General features: G+C 39.6%; 1 long non-coding RNA gene across 1 annotated transcript in view; it reads left to right on the top strand.

Annotated features, from left to right (window-relative positions):
• Positions 1 to 6,303, top strand: part of LOC138855507 (uncharacterized) — a 15,124-nt gene extending 8,821 nt beyond the window's left edge. Inside the window, exons 2-4 of the long non-coding RNA XR_011394753.1 lie at positions 3,698 to 3,854; positions 4,090 to 4,613; positions 6,161 to 6,303. This is a non-coding gene — a long non-coding RNA (uncharacterized lncRNA). The remainder of the gene's footprint in view (positions 1 to 3,697; positions 3,855 to 4,089; positions 4,614 to 6,160) is intronic.
• The last annotated feature ends 832 nt before the right edge of the window (positions 6,304 to 7,135 follow it).

Raw genomic sequence — 7,135 nt, 5'->3', positions numbered from 1 at the left:
AAGACCATACCATCAACGCAGTATTTTTTATAATACAGTTGACCCTCGAATTTCGTCATCCCTTTTCTGTATATAAAACTATAGTTATTCTCTATAAAATGTGGTGTTTGTTAATATTTTTGGGTGTCTGGAATGGATTAATTGGATTTACATTATGTCTTATGGGAAATATTAACAAAAAATGCATTTTATAAAGAATATCTATAGTTTTACATACAGAAAAGGGTTGAAATTTGAGGGTGTACTTTACTTGTAAAACAAGACTTTAAACGTGTGCAATACCTGGGTTTGTTTATTTGAAGATGTTGCACCGACCAGCAGCTTTTTGGGTTAAAAGATACCGAGGTGTTGCACACGAGTATTATTCCTCAAATTGTCGTATGAATTATAGTCAAATGATAGATAATAATGGTAGAATTACCAGCAAAGTGGCAGGTAAATGGACACAGGTGCAACTCATTTTATTGTGGCAACGTTTTGCTCTTCAGGAGCTGTGTCGAGCCAACAAGGTTTATGGAGAGTGAAACATCGCCACAGTGAAATGTCGCATTACAGGTACTCCTCAACTTACGATGGTTTGACTTGTGATATTTTAACTTTTCAATATTTTTTCGACTTATATTTTGACTTAGGATGGTTTGACTTGGGATATTTCTACTGTATGATGGTTTGACTTTACTATACAGTGGACCCTCGGCTAACGATATTAATCCGTTCCTGAGAGCTCATCGTTAGATGAAATTATCGTTAGGCGAATTAATTTTCCCCATAAGAAATAATGGAAATCCAATTAATCCGTTCCAGACAGCCAAAAGTATTAAATTTTTTTTTTTTTTCATGAAATATACATTTCCCTACAAAGAAAACAATGAGAATGCACAATAACTATATAAATAAATGTTAAAATGACACTTACCTTTATTGAAGAGTATTGATGAGTGATGAGACACTGTTTTTCTTGAACACTCTGGGATTTTCAGAGTGATACATGAGTAAAGGCTTCCACTAGCAATGCCCACTAGCATTACAACAAAACATGAAAGTTAGCCTGTCTTTCATAGGCTTGTGTCCTGGGAGTGCCTCTTCCTCCTGAGTAATGTAGGTCCTGTTTGGCATTTTCTTCCAGAACAGGTCTGTTTCCTCACAACTGAACACTTGTTGGGGTTGGAATTTTTCAGCTTTGCCATGCCTTATCACACTGTGTATGCCACTACGATTCTTAAATCAAACCAACCTTTGCTGGCCTTAAATTCACCAATGTGAGTGCTAGTTCCAGGCATTTTTTCCTGTTCACCTGGGTGTTAGTCAACTGGTGTGGGTCGCATCCTGGGGGACGAGAGGGGAGATTGAGGGTTCCCGCGCGCGGAGCAAAAAAAAATTCGAAAATATATGAAAACTGAGTTATTGTTACCAAAAAATAGCTGAACTTTCTGGCTACATGCTGGTATAATTATTATCCTTGTACGATGTTTCTAAAAGGAATTACAGCCATTTATAACAGGCATGGTGACAGCGCTGACGCAACATATTGCGTAAGAAGCGCTGACTCAGCTTTGTTGACGTTTTTGTTACGTTTTTCCCCGTGTTATTTTTATCGTTTTCGTATATCTTTGTGTAAAATATAATACAAATTCACCATCCGAGATCATTCCCGAGTGGGCGGAGCTACTATGGTTGCGGTACCAATCGGGATCCCCTGGGAATAGTGCACAAAATGGCCGACACCTCCAGCCAACAAAATATTCCATACCCACGCTAATATCAATTATAAGGCTTATTTATCTATCATAATTGATCTATTATGATATAATGCAATATAATAATAGCATATAAACATAAAAAGTACACCTCAAAAAAAAATATATAGCATATGACGCCCCAAGGAATAAATTTCTATCGATATTTCCCCTGAAGGTGAAGAGAGGGTCCGACCTCTCTCATCAGTGATGAGAGAAAACGGATTTACAATGGTTAACTGTAATAAACACTCGTAGGCCGCGGAAAAAGTGTAAAATAAAGCGAATTTTTCGGGGGGAAAAATTGTTCCCGGGCAGCGGGGGTGCCGCGCGCTGCGGCCTATATCTCGAAAGTAACTTATTTACCTATTTATTGGAACAGCACCTTTATTTATGATTGAATTGACTTTATTTCTCACAACAAACATGGGAGAATGATTGTTTTACGGGGTAGCGATTCTGTTTCCGAACTATCCAAAATATTTTTAGATTTATGTGGACAACAAGGCCGACATCTTCCAATATATCAAAAAAGTTATGAAACTTTATTTTTTTTTAGCAAGAAGATAAGGTTTATTTTAGAATTCACATCGATAAGTGATGGAATTAGAGTTGTTCTAGCAGCAGCAAGTGTCAAAACCACTTGTCCAAGTACCACTGAGAAATTGTGCCCTGCCAAATGCAATTTTTCGTAAATTTTGCATATTTCATTTCCTTTTTGGCCGATATGATTGAAACTTCAGCACAGCATACTCGATATAACCTTCTAATAGTACACCAAAAATGAACGTAATCGGTCCATAAAAAATTGTCGTTAAAATTCTGACCGCAATGGAAATAAGTTAGACAGTCCTCGATGACGCACTGACTGTCTTGGGTTATCCTTGGTGGCTAACCCTCCTTGGTTAATTGTCTCTCGTTAAACCACACCAACAACAGTCTCTCCACATCTTCGAGTAGTACAGCTGACTGTGGTGCAGCAACAGCTGACGGTGGTATGATAGTATTTCTCACCCTTTTTACCACAGGGTTGACACTAGAAGGCTTTTTTTGGGCCCATGATGGCTTATTTAGCAGTTAAAAGCACTATAAACAATGGAATAATACAAAATTTATCGAATGTATGCATGAAACTGGCCACCCTGGCTTGTAAACAATGACGGCAGGGCAGCTGAGAGGCGCTTAGGCTGGACGAACAGGTTCGGGACGAATCACATTGGGCGAGTTTTTTATCGTTAGGCAGGCCAAAATTTTTACGCTCAAACACTTCGTTAGGCGGATTTAATATTATGCGATGCGTTTGTTAGCCGAGGGTCCACTGTATTTCAACTTTACGATGGTTCAGTTTACAACATTTTAACTTAATGATGGTTCAGATTATTTATTTAGCATATCGTATTCAACATACGATATTTTTTACTTATGATATTTTCAACTTGCCACATTTTCGACGTGTCATATTTTAAACTTGTCAAGTTTTTGACTTCTTATATTTTTAACTTGCCATATTTTCAACTTACAATAGGTTTGTTGGAATGTAACCCACAGCAAGTGGAGGACCACCCATAGTTGCATCTGCATCCGTTTGACTAATAAACTATAGATGACAGGTTATGAAGTGACCAATTGAAACTAATCTACGTTTTCCAATTTGCATGCCAAGGGTCCAAACTATTTTTCGATACAGTGATCAGATTATCTTCCAACTTTAGTGGGTAAGAGTAGTTATAATATGCTTTAGCCTCGATGCAGACGTGGCAAAATATAAATTTCTAAACATTTTTTAAGAAATTTTGTGTAAAAAAAATTGATGTCACGTTTGAACCCATATAACATTTTACAATTTAACGAATTGTGTCTCATGTTTATTATTGAATAAATCATCTGTTTTATTGATCGATGTTTTATTTTCCCTTGAGGTGTATAGGTTAACTCATTACAATTGTTTCAACGATGTACAGGTGGACTTAATGCCAGTGAAAGGTTCTTGATCCTGGGAATCGAAGCTGCTGCTCTCATGAGTTGAACCCGATTGCCTCCCACACAAGCCCATGTGGGTTTAGTGCTTCTACATAAGTATTACACTTGAAGAGCTTACCTTATATTCTTATGAAGAACGTTAGTTTATTATGATGAGTTAGAGCACCCCGGTGACCCTTATGGGTTTACCGCTTACTTTTGATCAGGATAGCATTTTAATTGTAATAGTAATGGCATATTATTGTAATAATAATGGCATATTATTGTAATAATAATAACCAGGGTAAAGTCTAGACTTCAGTCTTATTAAGAATGTCTGGAATATCATGTAGAAAATGATGGATTCATTCTATGTTTTATCTATGTTCTGCAGCATGATGATGGATCAACCAGTCACACCTGCAGCATGGTGTTGGATCAACCAGTCACACCTGCAGCATGATGTTGGATCAACCAGTCACACCTGCAGCATGGTGTTGGATCAACCAGTCACACCTGCAGCATGGTGTTGGATCAACCAGTCACACCTGCAGCATGGTGTTAGATCAACCAGTCACACCTGCAGCATGGTGTTGGATCAACCAGTCACACCTGCAGCATGATGTTGGATCAACCAGTCACACCTGCAGCATGATGTTGGATCAACCAGTCACACCTGCAGCATGATGTTGGATCAACCAGTCACACCTGCAGCATGATGTTGGATCAACCAGTCACACCTGCAGCATGATGTTGGGACAGGCACCTAAAGTCAGTACCTGACCAACCGGGCTGTGGTTCATATGTCACCTTGCATGCAGCCAGCAGTAACAGCCTGGTTGATCAGACCCTGATCCACCATGAGGCCTGGTCTCAGACTGAGCCACAGGGGTGTTGATCCCCCGAAACCCCCTCCAGGTAAACTCCAAGTAAACCAATCACACCTGCAGCATGATGTCCAGACATCTTCAACTGACCAAGGTACAGGCGGGGATTGAACTAGCGGCAAGTGAATTGTAAAACTTCAGTCCAGCGTATAAGCGTTGGCAGATATAAAAACGTAAAGGTCTTGATGCTTCTGTCCTCCTTTAGCACAGCGTTGTACAACCCTTATGAGTTTAGCACTTCGTTTTTTTACGATACGGCATCTCCTACTGAGACAGAGTGACCTACAAAGAAGTTATTCTTTTTAAATTTATTAATTTATATAGTAAAAGGTGTTACTAACCTCTTGTTGCCAGCATTTAGCATTTTATACTTGTAGAAATAAATATTTTTATTATAAGTGGGAATGTATTCTGGTAGACTGTCCAGAGAAACAAGATAATAAACTAAAGTTGGATGAACCAAAGAATCCATGAGAGATTGACAGTCAAAACCTATTAATAAAATTGAAAGAAACCCAAATTACCTCGGTGTACAAAAAGTACATCCAGTATTGCCCCCTCCCCCCCCCCCCCTTTGCCCACCATGACAAAGTTTACATACAAAATAAGGATGGAGGAACACTGTAGGAGGCCTACTGGCCCAGCCTAGTCCCTCAAGGGAGGTTCCTTGATGCTAGGGAGGGGCTCCTGATCTAAGGAATTGGATCTGTGCTCCAGTTCCCTGAATTAAGCCTGGATACCACCCATTCCCCCCACAGGCACTGTATAATCCAACGGGTTTAACGATTCCCCCTTTACAATAACAATAATGGCCCATGCTAGGCAGGTCTACTATAAGCCTCAGGCCTAGTCTGCCAGAACTGTTCATGTAAGCGATGTTATTTGTACTTAATATTGCGTGGGATTCTTTTTTTATTATATTATACGGGAACTACATTGTATACTATGCACAGAAATCAAAATTTTGAGTTGTTGGAATTTCAATGTCTGTCTCAAAAATGTGATAAAAATATTGGAAACACACCAAGGGACTGGCAGGGGATTGAACCCTTGGTGAGTAGTGACCCATGCTAACCTTTCTATGGGGTATAAGTACACCTAGTTGGATGAATATTGTAGCCAGCTGGTACAGTTGTTAATGCACTGTCCTGCAGTTTTACCACTTGCCATGGGTTTGAACCCCACCTGTACCCTGGTTTATGACTGTTACCCCTTAAGGGAGGTTTTTTTTGACACTGAGCCCCTCAAGGAAGGTTCCTTGATGATGGTGAGGGGCTCTTGATTTAGGGAATTGGATCTGTGCTCCAGTTCCCCGAATTAAGCCTGAATGCCTTCCACATCCCCCCCCCCCCGGGCGCTGTATAATCCTCCGGGTTTAGCGCTTCCCTCTTGCTTATAATAATAATAATAATAATAATTTTGACACTGATTAGGGGCTTTTGATCTAGGGAATTGCATCTGTCCTCCAGTTCCCTGAATTGAGGCTGAATACCTTCCACATCCCCTCACAGGCACTGTATAATCCCTACAGATTGAGCACTCCCCCATGATAATGTATACCCATGTACTCTGTTTCAGACACAATGGTCATCCCTCAACTGGAAGCTGAAAACTCGGATGAGTCACAGGGATGTTAGGAAGTATTTCTTCAGTCACAGAGTTGTCAGGAAGTGGAATAATCTGGAGAGTGATGTAGTGGAGGCAGGATCCATACATAGTTTTAAGAAAAGGTATGACAAAGCTCATGGAGCAGGGAGTGAGTGACCAGTGAAGAGGCGGGGCCAGGAGCTATGATTCGACCCCTACAACCACATTTAGGTGAGTTATTTAAAACAATATATAGTAGATCACTGTGCTTGACTATTTCCTCAATTCAAGAACCACAGTGGAAATAAGTAGACACCTATTTGTAGTTGCAGAGTCGAGTCACAGCTCCTGGCCCTGTCTCTTCTGTGGACAATGCTGAATGACCTTTGTGGATTTAGTGCTTATTTATGATTAAAGTAAGTTTTCTGGGCAATTGGTGAATGGGTCATGCATCAGCACCTCACAGGTCTTAAAAAGGTCTGTTTTCGTTGACTCAGGTGGAGTAAATTCTCTTATAATTCTTAATAAAACAACTATTTCTTTCCTATGGTATACAGTACACTACAGTACAACTGTATTTCTTTCCTATGGTATACAGTACACTACAGTACAACTGTATTTTCATTATGGTCCTTGACTTATTATCATTGTGGTCCTGGATGTATTACCATTGTGGTCCTTGACTAATTTCCATTGTGGTCCTTGACTTATTACCATTGTGGTCCTTGACTTATTACCATTGTGGTCCTTGACTAATTTCCATTGTGGTCCTTGACTTTTTATCATTGTGGTTCTGGACTTATTACCATTGTGGTCCTTGACTAATTTCCATTGTGGTCCTTGACTTATTAGCATTGTGGTCCTTGATTAATTTCCATTGTGGTCCTTGACTTATTAACATTGTGGTCCTTGATTAATTTCCATTGTGGTCCTTGACTTATTACCATTATGGTCCTTGACTAATTT

Source organism: Cherax quadricarinatus, chromosome 97, assembly GCF_038502225.1.
Source record: "Cherax quadricarinatus isolate ZL_2023a chromosome 97, ASM3850222v1, whole genome shotgun sequence".
NCBI lineage: Eukaryota > Metazoa > Arthropoda > Malacostraca > Decapoda > Parastacidae > Cherax > Cherax quadricarinatus.
Note: the sequence above shows the minus strand (reverse complement) of the source record. Positions and strands in the feature narration are given on the sequence as shown.